This window comes from Rhipicephalus sanguineus, unplaced genomic scaffold, assembly GCF_013339695.2.
Source record: "Rhipicephalus sanguineus isolate Rsan-2018 unplaced genomic scaffold, BIME_Rsan_1.4 Seq706, whole genome shotgun sequence".
NCBI lineage: Eukaryota > Metazoa > Arthropoda > Arachnida > Ixodida > Ixodidae > Rhipicephalus > Rhipicephalus sanguineus.
Window position 1 is genome coordinate 211,467 of NW_023615813.1, and position 18,772 is coordinate 230,238.

At 46.9% G+C, this 18,772-nt stretch overlaps 1 pseudogene; it reads right to left on the reverse strand.

The window, feature by feature from the left end:
• Window positions 1–317: 317 nt before the first annotated feature.
• LOC119378152 (tyrosine kinase receptor Cad96Ca-like) overlaps window positions 318–18,772 on the reverse strand; it is a 30,811-nt pseudogene continuing 12,356 nt past the window's right edge.

An 18,772-nucleotide genomic window follows, 5' to 3' on the forward strand; every position in this document is an offset into this window, starting at 1 on the left:
CTACAAATGTATACATTAAAATGCACGAGTCTCTAAATCGATGACTGTCGCGAAATACTTGGCATCCGTCCAACGCCCTGAAGTGAGAAGAATCTTCAGATGTGACATCTATTCACTGGCGGTCCACCATCACTCAACAGCTGCCACGCCTGTCAGCCAAGGCTTGGTGGTAACATCACAGCAGTGTCCTTGCTCATTCTTGTGTCGTTGCACCACAGACAATAAAAATAAAAATAAACAAAGCTGATGCGAGGCAACACTAGTTACCGGACGCCTGCAGCCGTGACATAGTCCCAAACCTATCCGAACGGAGGCATCTACAATTTCTCGTCCACGCCATATTCGAGATTGTTGTAGTAGGCGTGTCGGGGAAGTTGTCTAGGTCGATGTATCCGGCGTTCAGCTTTATGAGTTGGTCAAGGTCGGTGGCGAGTGCGAGAAGGGCGGCCGCTCCTTGGGGTCCGGGTGCCAGCAGGCACGCATGAGCCGGTACAGTTCCCAGCGGCAGTGCCCGGCTGCGCCATTACGCGGCCGTCGCGTACTGCATGGATCTCCTGAGCGCTCATGCTGGGTACGGCGTGGAACCTACAAGCAGCAGAAGAAGACGGCCCACCAGGGGGTTTAAAGTCAGTGTGGTCGGGTACAGGGTAGGTCGGGGTTGCGTTTGTGCTACTGGGTACCTGTGTCGGTGTTATGTAGGTCCCTGAGCGTGGTAAAACTGCGCACGACACTGCTCACACGAAAGCGTCAGTGCAAGTAGCGGGGCTCTTGTCCCATTCATGACTAGCATAGATATCCAGGTGATCTGTTCAAGATCGCCTGAAGCAGATAGCTGGATTAATTGAACAGGTAGTAATTACTTTGGTTAGAACTCGCAGCTTGATGGCAGCCTCGCTTATTAACTTTTTAAAAGATATTGATTTAGCATAAATCCCGTTCTGAGCACACGTTTCGAGAAACGCGTTGCTAATTATGGATATCGTGAGAACACGGTTTAGAATGTGAACGAAAGAAGGAAAATGGATGGAGGTGTCCGTTTCTTTGTTAGACACCACCTAATGAAGTCAACAGATAATAGGCCAAGGAAAGCATAATGAGCATTATTTGCAATTTTCATTTGAAGGGTAGTAATCATGACATAAAAGGAAGTTAATAAAGTGGAGGAAAATAGATTGTCGCCGGTTAGGACCGAACCCAGAACCTTCGAATTACGCGTTCGGAATATCACTCAGGATTTCGGGGCAGGTGCACGTCGCGCCATCTCTCGGCTGTCGCGACGCACCCAACATGAGTGAGGGGAAGCAGGCAAACCACACACACACACACACACACACACCACACACACACACACACACCACACACACACACCACACACACACACACACACACACACACACACACACACACACACACACACCACACACACACACACACACACACCACACACACACACACACACACACACACACACACACACACACACACACACCACACACACTATTATATACAGGGAACCTTCCACAAACAAGTTCTGCCGCCAGTCGCTGACATCACTGAAAGACGCTACCAAAAAAGGTATCAAGATAACATTGCAGTGGATACCTTCACATGTTGGTGTCAGCGGCAACGAAAGAGCAGATGCCCTAGCCAACGAAGTACTTTCAAGACAACCGACAGTCAGAGCTCCTGTAAATCAGCAACTACCAAAAGAGACAATTCGATGCTATTTTCACTCTTTGTGGAATTCGCCACATCAGCCATGTGTCACAAGAGGACTCAGTCGCACCGAGTCAACACGATCGGCCTATACACCTCTGCCTGGTTGTTTAAAGTTAGGGGCGTTCCTTCCCTGTTGTGCACAGAGTGCAATGAAGCTGGGGATATACATCACTACATCTGGTCCTGTAAGCGCTTTTGCTCCGAAAGGGAGAGACCAATGGACAATATGAAGAGGGTTTCCCCACGGATGCTGTGAAGACATTGCGTTTCCGGCAGGTGTGCGGATGGTTCGCAAAGAAGTGGCTACTACAGTTTTACACTTTCTACGAGAGAAAGGTTTAAGTGATGTATGGTGCGGAGGCGAAAATGTTTGAGGCCCGTGTACTCTCGGTTGTCTTGGTTGTCTTGATTTAGGTGCACGTTAAAGAACCCCAGGTGGTCGAAATTTCCGGAGCCCTCCACTACGGCTTCTCTCATAATCATATGGTGGTTTTGGGACGTTAAACCCCAGATATTATTATTATTAAGTGATGTATGGTGAGACATACTGCATGGAAAGAGTCGCTCAAGCGGAGCAATTGCCGACCAGGTCTGCCAGGCTAACCCCGCCTGTGGCAACATCACCATCACCACCACCTTTTGAAACATCCCAAGAAAAATTCCACCAGCGCGCGAGGAAGCACGCAGGTTCTCAGGGCATTTGAACATTTTATGGTACCACCCATACGTTTAATCCGCGGTGTTGTAAACTATTCAAATATCCTAGAACATTGCAATAATATTACTACAATGTTCAAATGGGCATCTCGTATATACCGGATGTCCCAGCTAACTCGGACCAAGATTTGAGAAAGAAAGGATGGGCCCTAGGAAAGCTGTACCTGCTGTATATTAGTAGTAGTCATGTGTACATATAAACTGTGTACTTTTTTATTACTAAGTATTAGTAATTTAATTTAACTTAACCCTTTCAGTCACGAATTATGATGCACTGTCTGCAAATGCATCAAATTTGCATGGCATGACTTCAAGGCACTCAGTATTACATTCCAAGAAATAAAATTAAGGAATGTGTTGTTTTGTGTGAGTTTCAGCAATTAAAGCGTGTAAATAATATCTAATTATTCTGCAGTCAGTCAGCTTCAATCCGTGCATAAATTGAATCAACTATTAGGCCCAAAATGCATGCACAGTTTGTTTTTTGGTTGTATGCTTGACGCCGGTCCTGGAACGTCGCACGTCGAACAATCGTGTAACATGGTAGTATCTCTAGCAAAAGTGATCATCTGCAGCAGTAAGCAGCATAATGAAGTTAAATAAGCGCTAGTTGTCCACTCAGGTAGCCTGCACGAATGTGCACACTAAGTTTCAGGCCATATGAAGAAACACGCGGTGCGTGATGCAACTCCGAAATTGATGTCTACAAGTGTACACACCGTGACTGAAAGGGTTAATTACGCATTTTTAATTATCGCTCGAATCGATAAAGTATTAACTTTCAGTTGTAGGCCGCGTGAAATAACCTCAGAATCAAGGATTTTTTTGTGATCACGTCTTCCTGCATGGTTATCTTTTCCGAGAAAAACAAAAGCGCGCGAAACACGCCAAATATGAAACGACGCGCGCTCGCGCGCAAGCGTTCTTTGGTTGATACACGGCTGCATTCTTTTATCGCCGCATTGTACAGGACTTCACGCTCTTTGTTGTACAGGACTACACGCCGCTGACGCGTCCATCAAAGAGCGTAAAGCCCTGTACAATGCAGCTATGAACGAACGCAGATCAGCCAAAGCACGCTTGGAAGCATTTGAGTAGCGGCGACCCCTGGATCCGCGGGGCGACGCGTTGAATCACTCAGCCACAAACGCATACATCCTCAAGCTTACTAACGGCGAGCTATTTACAGGGTTTGTCTGAGAAGTAATGTCGATGATTAAATTGTAAAGCGTCTATACCTCACAACAGGCTAGGACCACTTGATATTGGTGGAGGGGGAAGTTAGCTCACGAACGTGTGGTCGCACTGTCGTATCACACCATCTGGAGAGTAAGGAGATACTTTTCCGTGAAACTCGTTTTCACTTCCCGTGCAAGCGACAATGCAGCGCTCGTTGGAGCAAAGTATTGCCATCAAGTTTTGTCTGAAACTCGACAAGTCCTAACTGAAGTGGATACTTTTCCTATAATAAAGAGCTTTGGTGATAATTGTTAGTCATAACGACAAGTGTTCCGGCGGCATAAGGCCATTTTAGAAGGTCGTAAAGAGGCCACGATGAAGCCCGCCCAGGACGGCTGTCAACGACCATCACCGATGCCAGCGCGCCAGTCCACACCGCCTTCGTCTTGACCCGCTTCCTTGTCGATTCAAAGGTGCCAAGGGTTCCCCGGCTGCCCTGCAGTCCCGACAGGACTCCTACAACTTCCTTTTGTTTCCGCGCTTGAAAACTCCCATGAAAGGACATCATTCCAGAACAGTTGACAAAGTCAAAGAGGCTTGCACCAAGGCTTTAAATGACATTCCGGCTTCGACGCCTTCGATGCCTGGAAATCTCACTGGAAGCGATGCATCGCCGCAGGAGGAGCCTATTTTGAAACTTTTAATTGCGTTGTACTGATCTGATCATACATCTTTTTTAATCGTCTCACGACATTACTTTTCGGACATACCCTGTATACACAATTTACCGTGGTGATACGCAGATGTCTGAGGTGCTTCAGCGTGGCAGAGGATTGTTCACTGTAACCCGCGAATGGCGCGAAGGGCCAAAGGGCGCGCTTTAAAGGGCGTCGCCCGCCCGTCTTTCGTCGCATGGATATAGGAGCCGAAGTGGGGCTGTGCACCTTCGACTCTCTACTTTCACCTGCAAGGCGTGGTCGCGTGCACTCGCGGGCCTATCTTTGGAGGGGGGTTTAACAGATGGTTCATAGCTTTGTACGTGCTGTGCTCTCATCGCAAAGTTTGCGCTGAAGCTATATACCGCACGAAGGTCACATGGCCGTATTTTAAAAGGAGGGAGCTGCTTTTCTCCGTATAAAATTCCAATTTGGTTGCTATCGCATTCATTCCTTCTCTCTTGCGGCGAAACTGTGACGTTTTTATTTTGCGCCGCTTCCTAGCGCCCTCTCTGACTCGGATCGAGGTGACACAGCTAGATTCACACTACAGGTCAAATAGATGAGGCTGACGAATCATGCCGCTCCAACTGGCCTCCGCGACGCCCTTAAAGGGGCCCTGCAGCACTTTTCCAAGTAGCCATGGAGTGGCTTCATCAAGGAGCTTATTTCCTCGCGAATCGATCACCGCAAAAATTTTTAGAATCCGTCCAGCACGAGCGGACTTACAATGATTTGTCGCACGCTGTATTTGCTTTCTCTCTTCTCTCGTCCTGACGAAAGCGCTGGAAACTAAGCAGGGAGGGGTGGCACGGGGGAAGAAAGTACGTCACGCGCGCCTCGTGACCTTCGGCAATTTTGTTTTTGTTTTATTCGAACGCGCGGTGTACTTCCCCTGCGATCGCGCGCGCGCGTGGGCACATGACGGCCTCCCGCGGCGGCCGCAGTAACGCCATGTTCAAATCAACCAATGGCGTGGAACTTGTGTCAGTGACGCCGTAAGCATCGTGTTTGTCGAGAGAATAGGAAGCGCTTTTTAGCTGACTTTGAGAATTATTGTAAATCTCAGGCCGCGTGCTGCGCTATAATGCTTGGCTCGCGTGTTCTCGGGAGCCTCGATTACCGATCGGCAGCGTTTTCTGAACATGCTGAAAAAGTGTTGGAGGGCCCCTTTAATTCGATTTTTTGGCATTGCGACCACCTCGCAGTCATCCTCGTAGCAAATCCCGCCGAAAAGAAGGCGCAATCTCTGTGCAAGCCTGGAATCTGCCGCTATGTACTGCTGCAAAAGCCTGCATGTGCAGAATATAGGAGTTACCGATGAAACAGGTATGCGTACCTAGCGTCACAATTTCCACCACAGCAGGATCCCGAAGGCCCACACGTCGGACTTTGTGAACACCTGCAGGTACAGACACTCCGGGGCCATCCACCGTACCGGTAGCGCGCCCTTTCCGAAACGCAAAAAGATGCGAGAGAAAAAAAAAAAGCGCATTAGTTGCCTTCAGCGACACTTCGATGTGCACAGTTGTGAATACGCGCAAACATTTAGATCATATAAAATCCATGCAGATCTCCTTTGGGAGTTGTCTAACCGATACGTAAGCGTGGAGTTTTATCGTAGGAAAGTGCAAGTCCACCGTTCCCTGGATCTTTGTTTTCGGGTGCTGCCAGCGTGGCGTCTTTCATCTGTTCTTTTTTTTTATTAGAGTTCGTCGACATCTATACGGTCCAATGAAAAGCCCATCGCACGATCATCGAACCGCGGGCTTGGCCACAGCTGGCTATAGGGAAGACGCGATAGCGCGCGCGTCGCGTCTCCCCTCTAGCCGAGCCGTGGTTTGGAATTGAATTTTCGCAAAGTCGGAATTTTCTGGACATGTGCAATGCTCGAGACACTAGTCTGCGGAGTGTGGGAGCCTGGGTTCCAACTCCAGCACCGGTAAGAAAATTTGTTTTGTTTTATATACTTATTTCTTTATAGTGACGATCGTCTTACGTGATGGAGAGACGCGTGCACACAGTTTTATCTTTAAGTGGGCATAGAATGCTTATCGCATTAAAAAAAAAAACTAAGACCAAGGCTTTGGAAACCCGGTTTGTCAGGTAACTAAGAAGGTGGGAAGAAAGTGCGGGTTTTGCTTTAAGTTTGTGAGCAACAATATAATATCGACAATTTAATCACTGCATTCATGGTATATGGTTATTTCGGAGTTACCCCAATTGAAGACCAACACACTTCTTCGTTCGTTTCGTTTCCCTGATTAATTAAATTGTTCTAATTATGGAAGCAGGGCTACAGTAATCTTTTTGAGAAACAAGACGGGACATTTACGCTTGGAGTTTTGCGTGCATGACAATAAATCCGCAACAGTTTTTGACTGCTTATTCTGTTTTTAAAATAAAACGTCAATTTTGAAGTTAAAGCGAATGATGCCATCTGGGCTACGTTATCCGACTGTTAGACAGGCCGTATTTGTTGGGAATGGAGAAATATCCTTTATGACAGCGGGCCATAAAAAGGTCATTGTTTATTTAGGATTTTAATTGCACCAGGTACCCTAACTGAACTTCGTACGGCGCAGCTTCTGGCAGGCAGTCAAAGTCATAATAAAACAGTCACTGCTCAGCACCAGTTAATTGAGTTCACTTCATAATGCATGCCAGAACGTTTCTAACAAAACAGTCAACCGCTATCTCTACAGGAACCACATATTCTTTGCAAGAGTGCACAAAGAATAAAGTCACTCATTCGCAAGGTTTCTCTAAAACAGGATTTAGAAGCAAATATTTATTCACGCGAAGTTTGTATTGACTGACCTGTGTAACTGGTGGTGTTCCAGAAAACCCTCATCACCCACAGCTGGCGCGCGCGCACTAAAGAAATAATCAATAAAACAAATGTTCTTTCTGGTGTTGGGGCTGGAACCCGGGTACCAGTTCCGAAAGCGAGTGCCTTGAACACTGGGCCACGCGTCCATTCTTGCACATTGCGAACTGAACTGAAGCTTATGAAGGAGTTCTACCGACGATGCAAAAGAAAAAAAAACTGCTAGGAAGGAGCACACTTGCTGTGGGCACTTCATTGCATTATTTCGTGTTGGCGGACTAAAAACGATCTGCTGGACAACGCGCAAGGTCGATATCAGGAATCGCACAAGTTTCCTGAAATTCTGACTCGCGTGATGGTCCTTTCGTTGGGCCGTTCTACAGGCTGACGAACGCTGGATGGATGGATGGATGGATGGATGCTATGAGCGTCCCCTTTATAACGGGCGGTGACATGTCTGCCGCCATGCTCGAAGAAAAAGAAAAAAAAAACTTCCTTGTTTCATGCTGGCCTAATACCTTGTCTACATTGATTAAATCTATCTTAACATGAAAGACGCCACGCCGATTCCACCCGAAAACAGCGTTCCGGGGATGAAAGAAAGAAAGAAAGAAGAAAGAAAGAAAGAAGGAAGGAAAGAAAGAAAGAAAGAAGGAAGGAAAAAAGAAGGAAAGAAAGAAGGAAGTAAAGAAAGAAAGAAAGAAGTAAATAAAGAAAGAAAGAAGGAAAAAAAGAAAGAAGGAAGAAAGAAAGAAAGAAAGAAAGAAGAAAGAAGGAAGAGAAGAAAGAAAGAAAGAAAGAAAAAGGAAGGAAAGAAAGAAGAAAGAAGGAAAGAAGGAAAGAAAGAAGGAAAGAAAGAAGGAGAGAAAGAAGGAAGGAATGAAAGAAAGAAAGAAAGAAGGAAAGAAGGGAAAGAAGAAAGAAAGAAGAAAGAAAGAAGAAGAAAGGAAGAAAAGAAAGAAAGAAAGAAAGAAAGAAAGAAGAAAGAAAGAAAGAAGAAAGAAAGAAAGAAAGAAAGAAAGAAAGAAAGAAGAAAGAAGAAAGAAGAAAGAAAGAAGAAAGAAGAAAGAAAGAAAGAAAGAAGAAAGAAAGACAAGTAGCAAGTCAGGCACGCCCACGCCAAGCTTCGCTTGCCCCCATTTTCCCGATTGGAGAAGGGCTCCTCAATTATATATTTTTGAAAACTTGGAAACTATAATAAGTAGTTGCAAGATAACTTTAGAAATGTTTCCACATTAGATACAGAACGAGATGTTCAGTAACAAATGCACGTGATATTACAATCTTATCGCAATTTAACTGTTGCGCTGAGCTAACGGTGGCGTTCGAGCTTGCTCACTGAATGAAGTTGTACGCGAAGCAGCGCGATAGTTCCACGTGTGGACAACGTAATAGTGGCTGGTGAAAATTAGTTTCCCATAGGAAACGCGACAGAGTGCTATGGAATGAAATAGTAGCAGTGTTTTATTGTGCAAGATTTACGGGCGTATACCTTGGACTTCTGCTGATAGACGTCCGTTTCGGAATCTCGCACACTGCGAGATAGGCCGAAGTCGGCCACCTTGCATTGGCTGTGCTCGTCCACGAGCACGTTCCGGGCGGCCAGGTCACGGTGGATGATCTGCACGTTGCAAAACTGAATTTGAAAATCGTGAACATACACAGTATGCCAGCGCTGGTGCAAGACCACGACTGCGCAGTGACACAGTAGAGTTTGCGTTATCCGTAATTATTATAGCGAGTAATCTGAATTTCTGCTCAACAGGCCTTGCACGAAGTCAACTCGAAGAGCGCGGTGCAGGCTCTGCACCTTTAAAGCGAGTAAAGTGCTGCACTTCCTGAACTCGAGCGCAAAATGTGCAGCCAAATCGATACTACCTAATTCGTGTATAGGGTCCAAGTACATTTAAAGGACGTCTACTGTACGCCATCGCCGATGTACTCAATGCCGCCACATCGACTTCTGCGCGCTTGAATTCGAACACGCATCGTGACGCGCCACTCCATGCGTCTATTGTTCTTTGCCGTTGCCTTCTCCTTTCGGAGACATGTTCTCGTATTATTCTGCAGTATGACATGGTTGCTGCTTTAGCAATGGTGTAACATCGTTATAAACAGTGGCCGATAGTCTGCGGGGAACATTTTGCATCATGTTATCCTCGTACGCATCCTATGTGCATTTATTCCGAACGAAAACACAAGAACAGTGAAGCAAAGGAAGGTGTATGGAACGTTGTTTTTAGTGTTTTAACTTTATTGTAGTAATTACGATATAAGTGTGAAGAAAGTAAAGTGCACGAAAAGACAACTTGTCGCCGGCAGGGACCGAACCTGCAGCCTTCGGATGACGCGTCCGATGCTCTCCTGATTGAGATACGGCGGCAGTCGTCCTCCCGTCCACTTTATCGTGTATTCTGTGCATGTAAACCTGGGAGCCAGCGCCGCTCGTAGCCATGACGGCGAGTGTGAAACACTTCTTTTTTTTTTGGCTTCATTGTCTGTTGGTTTTCATTAAGGTTGCGCCTAAAAAAGAAAAACGAGCTCTTAAAGTTTCCCTTCTTTCATTTGAACGAGTCTCAAGGAATAATGGTGTTTAACTACACGCTCTTGCAATGACTTTGCTTAGAAACCCGGGATTGTTCGCTCGAGGATGCGCTCGTTGAGATTCAATAAAAACTTTCGCGCTTCCTTTCGTTCTGAGCGTATAAATTAATACTCTTCTACGGTGACAATAAAACTGCTTTCCGTTAGCTCAGAGATGGACTTTGGTTTCTGCTGTATTCGCCGAGATCACAGCGCTCGCTTGCTTGGAACACCGTAATGAACGAAGAGGGATCTAAAGATGAGTAGTGTAATAGCAGTTTGTATTTAGCTTTTTCCGTGTTCTTTGGTAGCAAAGTGATGTGGGCGCGGCCTGGCTGGCTGGCAGTGTTCTAGCCAGTGCAAGTGGCATACACAAGATGGGCCGTCAACGCTGCCGCCATTGGGTCATGGTCGGGAGTGCTGGCGAAACGCCACGCGACTTTTTGTAACGGATGCCGCTCGGCCGCGCCGCTGGTCGGCCGGATATCCGATGGACACGGTTGCATGCAGTTGTCCCCGATGCAATCGCCATAAAAGTGCGCTACAGTGTGCGCCGCCGTGCTTTTTTCTGGGCGTCGTTCTCGCAGACAGCACGAGAAGTGTCCGCGAAAAGCGTCCTGCGCGCCCATGTTCACAAAAACTAATCTTGCAATGTGCAGATTGCTCGTGGCAATTGAGTTCCGCGGAATCCCACAATGTGGAGGAAAGTTAATGAAAGAAAGGAAATTGTAATCGACTCGTTTCATCTGCCGTCCTTCGAGTTGATTCATTCGCCCTCGCGCTGCCGTCTGCTATAGCTTCCTGATTAGCTCACTTGGTAGAGCGACCGCCCCGGAAAGGCGTCTGTCCTGAATTCGAACCCTAGACCAGGACGACCTTGTGGACAACTGGGAAGATGTCCTGAGAAATCCGCATGTATTTCCTTGTAGCCTAGGGTTACAGACAGGTGGATGATCAATTTTTCCTTTCATAGATTTCTCGTAAGATGAAATTTCAGCCCTCTCTGAATAGCGACATACGATTAACGAATGTGGGTGGCCAGTGGCAAAAGCAACCTACAGACGAAAAGCTTTGGTAATTCTGCCCTCCTTTCGCAATCGAAGTAAGGCTCGGAGTGTTGGAGACAATTGCTGCCGAAAATAGTCATTTCTGTGTCCTAGTCTTAGCGGCGGCATTGTGTATATACTGTAGACCACCGGAAAGTTGTGCCGTACTGACCCCGTTCCTGTGGATGTAGTCCATGCCCTGCGCCACCTGCAGGGCAAACTGCGCCAGGTCTCGTGGCCCCAGGCAGCCGTCGTCCTCGGGTTCGTTGTAGTACGCACCCTGGGAACGGTGTTCGCGCAGGAATGACTGCAGCTTGCCCCGCGAAACCAGCTCCATGATGAGTAGCGGCGGCTCTGCACGTGAGTCGGGTAGGCTCATTATAACGCCAACAGCGATCCCCCTTGTGCTCATTATGAGCTCAGCCAAGCTCTGCATGCTGTGGGAACAATCAAAACGCCACACAGGCAGGATAACGACAAGAAGCTAAGAAAGCTCTATAATGGTGATCGTTGTGAAAATCGACAAGAAGCTAAGAAAGCTCTATAATGGTGATCGTTGTGAAAATCGCGAAATTCGATGTTGTTACGCGAAGCTCTAGTGTAATCCCCTGATTTAATAGCCCGGAGAGGTGCAAGTGCAAATTGGCAGGCATATAACTGTAAACCTGTAAACTGCTTTCGTGGCTTCTGCGACATTTTTTTTCACTTCTTTGATTTGCAAAGAACGAAACATTATTTGGAGGAGCGCGGAAAGTTTAGCATATTACAACTAACGCATGTACTTGTAATGTGTGCACTATATATATATATATATATATATATATTATATATATATATTTATATATATATATTATATATAATATATATATATATATATATATATAAAGCGAAGGAAAGGCAGGGAGGTTAACCAGGTTGTACCCGGTTGGCTACCCTACACGGGGGGAGGATGTGCACTAGAAGTCCTTTAAAGAGACAGGAAGCCGAGTATCTTAACCCAGTTATTTCAAACTGACTTGTACTAGCTAGCAATGATGTTGCCACTATTATAAGGAGTCCGTGTTGAACTAAGGTCAAAAGCCGCTGATGGTTAGGGAGGCAGGAAATAAGCTATTTACGAGACTGTTAAACAACCGCATTCTATTGTGCTTGAGCTCAAACGTAGTTAGATTCGTTTGGAGGCTGAATCGGAAACGCGCAAACAGGCCACCGAGGACCTCGATAAGTCGCTAAAATTTTGTGAATCTCTGCCTCTTCGCTTCCACCCCTGATCCCGATCCCTTTGGTCTTTATCAAAAGTTCCTCGCTCGCTCGCTCTCTGCCCAAAACTTTAGATTTCCAGTTTCTCATTACTATCGAGGAAACAATGCCAGGCCTACGAGGAACACGCAGCACAGTCACAGCGAAAACTTGAAGAGCGGCCTTTCTCGAGCCCGTTATAAACTGTCTTGGGGCAACTAATAAAGTACACTTGCAGGGTATCCTCTACGCCATAAATCATCATAATTTTTGTGAAATAGAGAAGCAGCCACTATGCAGGCCCGTAGACAGAATTTTTTTTCGGGGGAAGGGGGGGGGTCCCTCTTGCTGAAACCTTGACTATTTGAGAAAAACACCTATTTTTATTATTTATTTTTGGTAAAAACACGTACTACACCAAAATTTCGGAGGGGGGGGGGGGTAGGCCCTCCCTCCCCTGGCCCTGGCTACGGGCCTGCCATTATGCCATTATTCGTCGTTCTGCGGAGAAGCGAGGTACCCGCTACACATCTGTAAGGCATTATTATGGGCAATTTGTTGATGCTGTGGCCTTTGTAGTGCTTGGGAAGCATTAAACCACACACTCGTTGCGCAATTCGTATTGTGTGACACCTGGTTGTTATTTTACTCTTCTACCACGCTATATATTACATATGTTACGCGATTCCTTGCCCGACATGACGCCTGCATATGGTATTTTTGCAAAGGAGTTCCAAGCACCGGCGTGGCTCTGTAGTAGGATATTCTACACCACGCAGAGGGCACGGGTTCAAATCCCATCGGGTCGTGGACATATTTTTCTCATTTCGTTTTTCCGATTTCGCGCGATGGCAGTTACAAACACCGGCGGCGGCGGCGGACAGCTACGGCACCAAATCGGCTGTTGTTGTGATCTCATAATAGCTCTCGCTTAAAAAAAGAAAAAGAAAAAAGAACAATGTATACAGCAGGAAGGTTAACCATGCAGGTCTAAGGCAATTTAAGCCTACACGATTTCATGAAATAATACTCGCGGAAATAACATACATAACTACAGTAGTTACACGACGTTTTGACCTCTGGCCCAGAACTTTATATCGTGTGACCTTAGCAAGTCTCATATCCAAGCAATTACATATTACTAATCAGGAAGCCCAGAACTGCGCGCACAGTGCAGTTTCTGTCAGCGTGCCGTTTCCGCAATGCTCCACCCCCCCCCCCCCAACGACAAGTAAAGAAATAAAAAAAGGAGATCACACACATACAGTGGGAATTGATGGTATGCGAAACATTTTGCAGGCAGCTGGTTTCCCAGCGTCGTTTGGGATTATGCAAAGCGCTACAATATGGATAAACGCGTTTATGTGAGACTAACAGCAATGTTTCTGACGCGAGCGTGCGCGTGACGATAGCAGGATAATAATAATTTTTAGTATTTTACGTCCCAAAACCACGATATGATTATGAGGGACGCCGTAGTGATCCGGAAATTTTGACCGTCTGGCGTTCTTTACCGTGCACCTAAATCTAAGCACACGGGCCTCTAGTATTTCGCCATCATCGAAATGTGGCCCCGCGGCCGGGATTAAATCCCGCGACTTTCGGGTCAGCAGTCGAGCCTCGCAACCACTAGACCACCCTGGCGGGTGACGACAGCAGGAAGATGACGCTGATGATGTTTTATGATGCTGACAGCATGATTTCTTTTCCACTCCGGCCATTCGACGCGAGCTTACGACAGGCCGATTGGAATCCACATGGTACCGGAGAGAAACGTCATTTCGACGTCATCAGCGACTGTATAAGTGTTAGGCAGTTGTTCCCAACCTGGCTTAGCTAAGGTGTTTTATCGAGTCTGTCTTTTCTCTCTCTCTCTCTCTCTCTATAAGAATAATAATTGTTGGGGTTCAACGTCCCAAAACCACGATATGATTATGAGAGACGCCGTAGTGGAGGGCTCCGGAAATTTCGTCCACTTGGGGTTCTTTAATGTGTACCTAAATCTAAGTACATGGGCCTCGAGCGTTTTCGCCTCCATCGAAATGCAGCCGCCGCGGCCGGGATTCGATCCCGCCACCTGCGGATCAGCCGTCTGCGGAGCGCCATAACCACTAGACCACCGTGGCGGGGCCTCTCGCTCTCTCTCTTCTCTCTCTTTTCTCTTTTTGAACGCGCTACAGCTCCAATATGTTTAAGAGTGTCCAACTGTGGCATAATAATGATTCTTCAACTCGTACATTTGATTCTTTAGTGGTCACCTTCAAACCTGTTTTGATCCACTTCTCTGTGAATCAAGACTGCTTTTTGCCTTTCACTTATACCACTCTGCTTATGCGTAACTCGCTTTTGCGTTCTTCATTACTGCAGTGTTTCTGGAAACAAGATAAAAGTACTGGCGCATGCGGACGAATTCGCTTTCGTTTGTACGGAGAAGTATAGTATCCAAACTGTGGCGCCCAAGTAATTCGGAACCACCTCTGGCGCACGAATGAACTGTTTTAAAGCTCGGGACTAGACACGTTCTGAGAGTACTGAATGCGTGCTACCAAAATACATTTGCGTTCCGTCTAATACTTGTAAGTCAAGTACATATTGGTGGAGAGAACGTGTATCCATCCTAAAGCATTATGTCCAAAATTTCGGTTCCCATAGCCTCTCATTCTTTGGCAGAGCCAAAGTGGTGTAAGTTAATTTTAGCAATAAAACACTTCTACGTGCTTCGAATTATTCATTGCTTCAAGGTTTACATTCAGCAGTATCACCGAATATTGACCGTAATAATTCATCAACTTATGAGCCAATGAGGTGTTATGTTTTCAAACCCGTCATGCAGGCAGTCTTGGATTGGTACACATTTATGTTGGACAATTAGTGCCTTCTTTTTTTATTGCGATAGCAATTATATGGACAGTCTCGGCTGAATTTTGCCGTCGCCGTCGCCGCCGTCATGCACCGTATATTTCTTTTGTTTTTCCGTGACTGTCCTCATCAGTCACTCAGTGCGTTCTTGAAGATGAATTTCACCAGCCTTTTAATAAATTTAGTGGTTTCGACAAATCTTGTTTCGCATCCCTCGTTGCATGGATTCATGCGTGAAGCACTTTTATGTCTTTGCGTTTTTTCTGGCTGTTAAGTTCTCAGATTATTATTGATTCTGTAGCCCACCGAAAACTTGCATACCGCTAATAGCTACGCTTTCCTTCACGTCCGTTATGCCACTCATTATAGATGAGTTTTAATTGATAAAATGCAATAAAAAAAAACGAAGCACAGGACATACGCTGTGCTTTTCTACCTTCTTATGCTTCGTCTTTTACGAGCACTGCTCTGCACGATGAACGCATACCAATAGCTTCATTTTCACTTCTAATTCATTCACTATTCCGACCTTCACAGACCAAACAATGTACGCCACTTAAGCGTGCTGGTCGAGAATGTAGAGGCCGACATGACCCTCACTGGCTAAAGGCAGTTAAGCGTCATGCTTTTTAACCCAGCAAGGCCCAAGATATTATGCTTCACTGAGTTTGGTACAATGAAATATTGATGTTTGCAAGGAACGCTTAACACATAGCCGAGAGTAGCGTTTTTTTATGCATTGTATAAAGTTTTTCAGCTGTACGTATAGTTATAAAACCAATTACATATTGAATAATTGCTGCACAATAATGGTGTTCTAAATCAGATAAACTTTGTAGCATTTTTATCTTTTTCAAAGTTTTTCTGCCCGTAGAGAGAACTAAACGTAAACTAGTGTTCCTATTTTTGCCTGATGGCAAACTGTTTGTCCGGCACACATTTAAAAAGTAAACTCCTCTCTCCTTCTCTCTCTCTCTCTCTCTCTCTATATATATATAATATATATATATATAATATATATATATATATATATATATATATATATATATATATATATATATATATATATATATATATATCATCATCAGCCTGTCTACGCCCACTGCAGGGCAAAGGCCTCTCCCATGTTCCGCCAATCAACCCGTCCTGTGCTTTCTGCTGCCACGTTATACCTACAAACATCTTAATCTCATCTACCCACCTAATTTTCTGTCTCCCCTTCACGCGTTTTGCCATCTCTTGGAATACAGTCAGTTACCCTTAATGACCACACGGTTATCCTGCCGACGTGCTACGTGCCCGGCCCATATCCATTTCTTCTTCTTGGTTTCAACTATGATATCCTTAACCCCCGTTTGTTCCCTGATCCACTCTGCTCTCTTCCTGTCTCTTAAGGTTACACCTATCATTTCCTTTCCATCGCTCACTGCACGTCCTCATTTAAGTTGAACCCTCTTGTAAGTCTCCAGGTTTCTGCTCCGTAGGTAAGTACCGGTAAGATGCAGCTGTTATATACCTTCCTCTTGAGGGATAGTGGTTAGACTACCATTCATGATTTGATATGCTTGCCGAATGAGCCGCATCCCATCTCTATTCTTCTAGTTATTTCACTCTGATGGTTCGGCTCCGCGGTTACTACCTGTCCTAAGTATTCACCGCGTGTTTACAGGAGATTTTCAGGGCCCTAGATTGGGAAGAATGAGGTATATATATATATATATATATATATATATATATTATATATATATATATATATATTTGTAGCGAAGCCTTTATTAGTAATGGGTTGCGCTCTCTATAGCCTTCTAGTGGGTCGTCGCCTTTGGCTCTTCGCGCTCGCGCTTCTGAGTCCGTGTTTTGTGCCTTGACTGTCGCCATTGCATATCGTCGCCGACTACCGTCCAATAAACCCTCCACAAATTGGTGGAGGTGCTGTGCCCTATTCGATGCCCTGGAGCTGAGATCCCGTACCCTACCAACTACCATGCCTCAAGACGCTGCTCAGCAAACGTCTCCTTCCTCAACGACCGCATGCCCCGGTGTCCCCCGCATCCGCGACCCCCTATCTTCACCGGCGTGGATGGGACCGATGTTGAGGACTGGCTTGCGATGTACGAGCGTGTGAGCGTACCAAACAGATGGACGAGGCAGGCAAACTCACAACCTGGTTTTCTACCTCGCGGGTGTGGCGGGCCTGTGGTACAACCCACCACCGAGTTCCCCACGTGGTCTGCTTTCAAGACCGCCATCATCGATGTGTTTGGCCGCCCTGCCGTTCGTAAACTGCAAGCCGAACAACGTTTTACGTGAACGAGCTCAGCAGACCGGTGAGTCCTTTACGAGCTACATAGAAGACGTCCTGGACTTGTGCAAGAAGGCTGACGCGCCATGCCTGAGTCTGACAGATCCGCCACGTTCTGAAAGGCATCGACGACGATGCCTTCACTATGCTGCTCGCCAAAACCCTCGTGATGTGGCCGAGGTGATCACGCTCTGCCAAAGCTACGAGGAGCTGCGCCGGCAGCGACTGCTGACCCGTCGACCTCCTTCACGCGACGCCGATCTCGCAGGCTTGTCGGCCATTTCTGATCAGTCCGCCTTGCTCGCCGAGATCAAGTCATTCGTGCGCGAGGAAATGGCCCGCCAGTTCTCCCTACTGGCCTTCCCTCACCCGCAGCATGTTGAACAGCCGTCGACCACGCTGCTGGCTCCCTTACGCCGCGCTATTCAGCAGGAAATCGCGGAGGTCATGCCGGAATACCACCAGCCCCCTCCGGCACCTGCGCCGCTCAGTTACGCGCAGGTTGTAGCCAGGTCACCCCATGCGATTCCTGTGGCTGCCCCACTTACTTACGCCGAAGCCGTCGCCAGACCTCAAGCCTTCGAAGCGAGTGGGCGGCTGCATTTGCCGACGCCATACCTAGGCCACCGATGCAGCCCATCATGCAGTCGTATCAGCAGACGCCTCGTCCACCGCGTCCTGCTCCATGGATGGGACCTACCCCGGCGAACCGATGGCGCACTTCTGACAACCGCCCGATCTGCTTCGCTTGTGGTTGTGCCGGTCATGTCGCCCGCTATTGCAATCGCGTGCAGCCGCCTCGTGTAGCCTCAGCCATCCCCAGCCAGTCAAGCTGCCCGTATTACGATTCACCGCCGCCTATGTCACCGTCGTCTCTCCCAGCTCCATCTACCCACCGTTCGCCGTCACCACGACGCCGATCACTGTCACCGATGCGGCCACGGCCGGTCACACGTGACCAGGAAAACTAGTCGTCGCAGTCCACGAGGCAAGGGCTGCGACGCTATCGAACTGCGAAAGCCCTCAGCGAAGCCCATCAAACTAACAAAGATAAACGAACCCTTAGAAAATCATCTCCCTTCCTTCATTCATAGCGAGGGTCTCGTCCTGGCAGACTTAATGCCTTCAGTAAGTATGCGAGGGATTATTGGTCAGCTGCCAGCTCGTAAAAAGATCACGTGCTACGTGACGCCACCAGGGAAAAAAAGAGTGTTCTACACTCGCCGCCATGGCTGCGAATGGCGCTGACTAACACTCCTACGTTTAAATCAACATAAACACCCCAAAAAGTGGACGGGAGGATGACCGCCGCCGTAGCTCAGTGGTAGAGCATCGGACGCGTTATTCGAAGGTCGCAGGTTCGGTCCCTGCCGGCGGCAAGTCATCTTTTCGTCCACTTTACTTTCTCCACATTTATGTTCTAAATACTACAGATAACACCCCCTATACTTTCCTTGGCGTTATTGTCTGTTAGTTCTCATTAATATTGTGTCTAACAAAGATAAACGAGCCCTTAGAAAATCATCTCCCTTCCTTCATATATAATATGTGTGTGTGTGTGTGTGTGTGTGCCAAGAAGTTT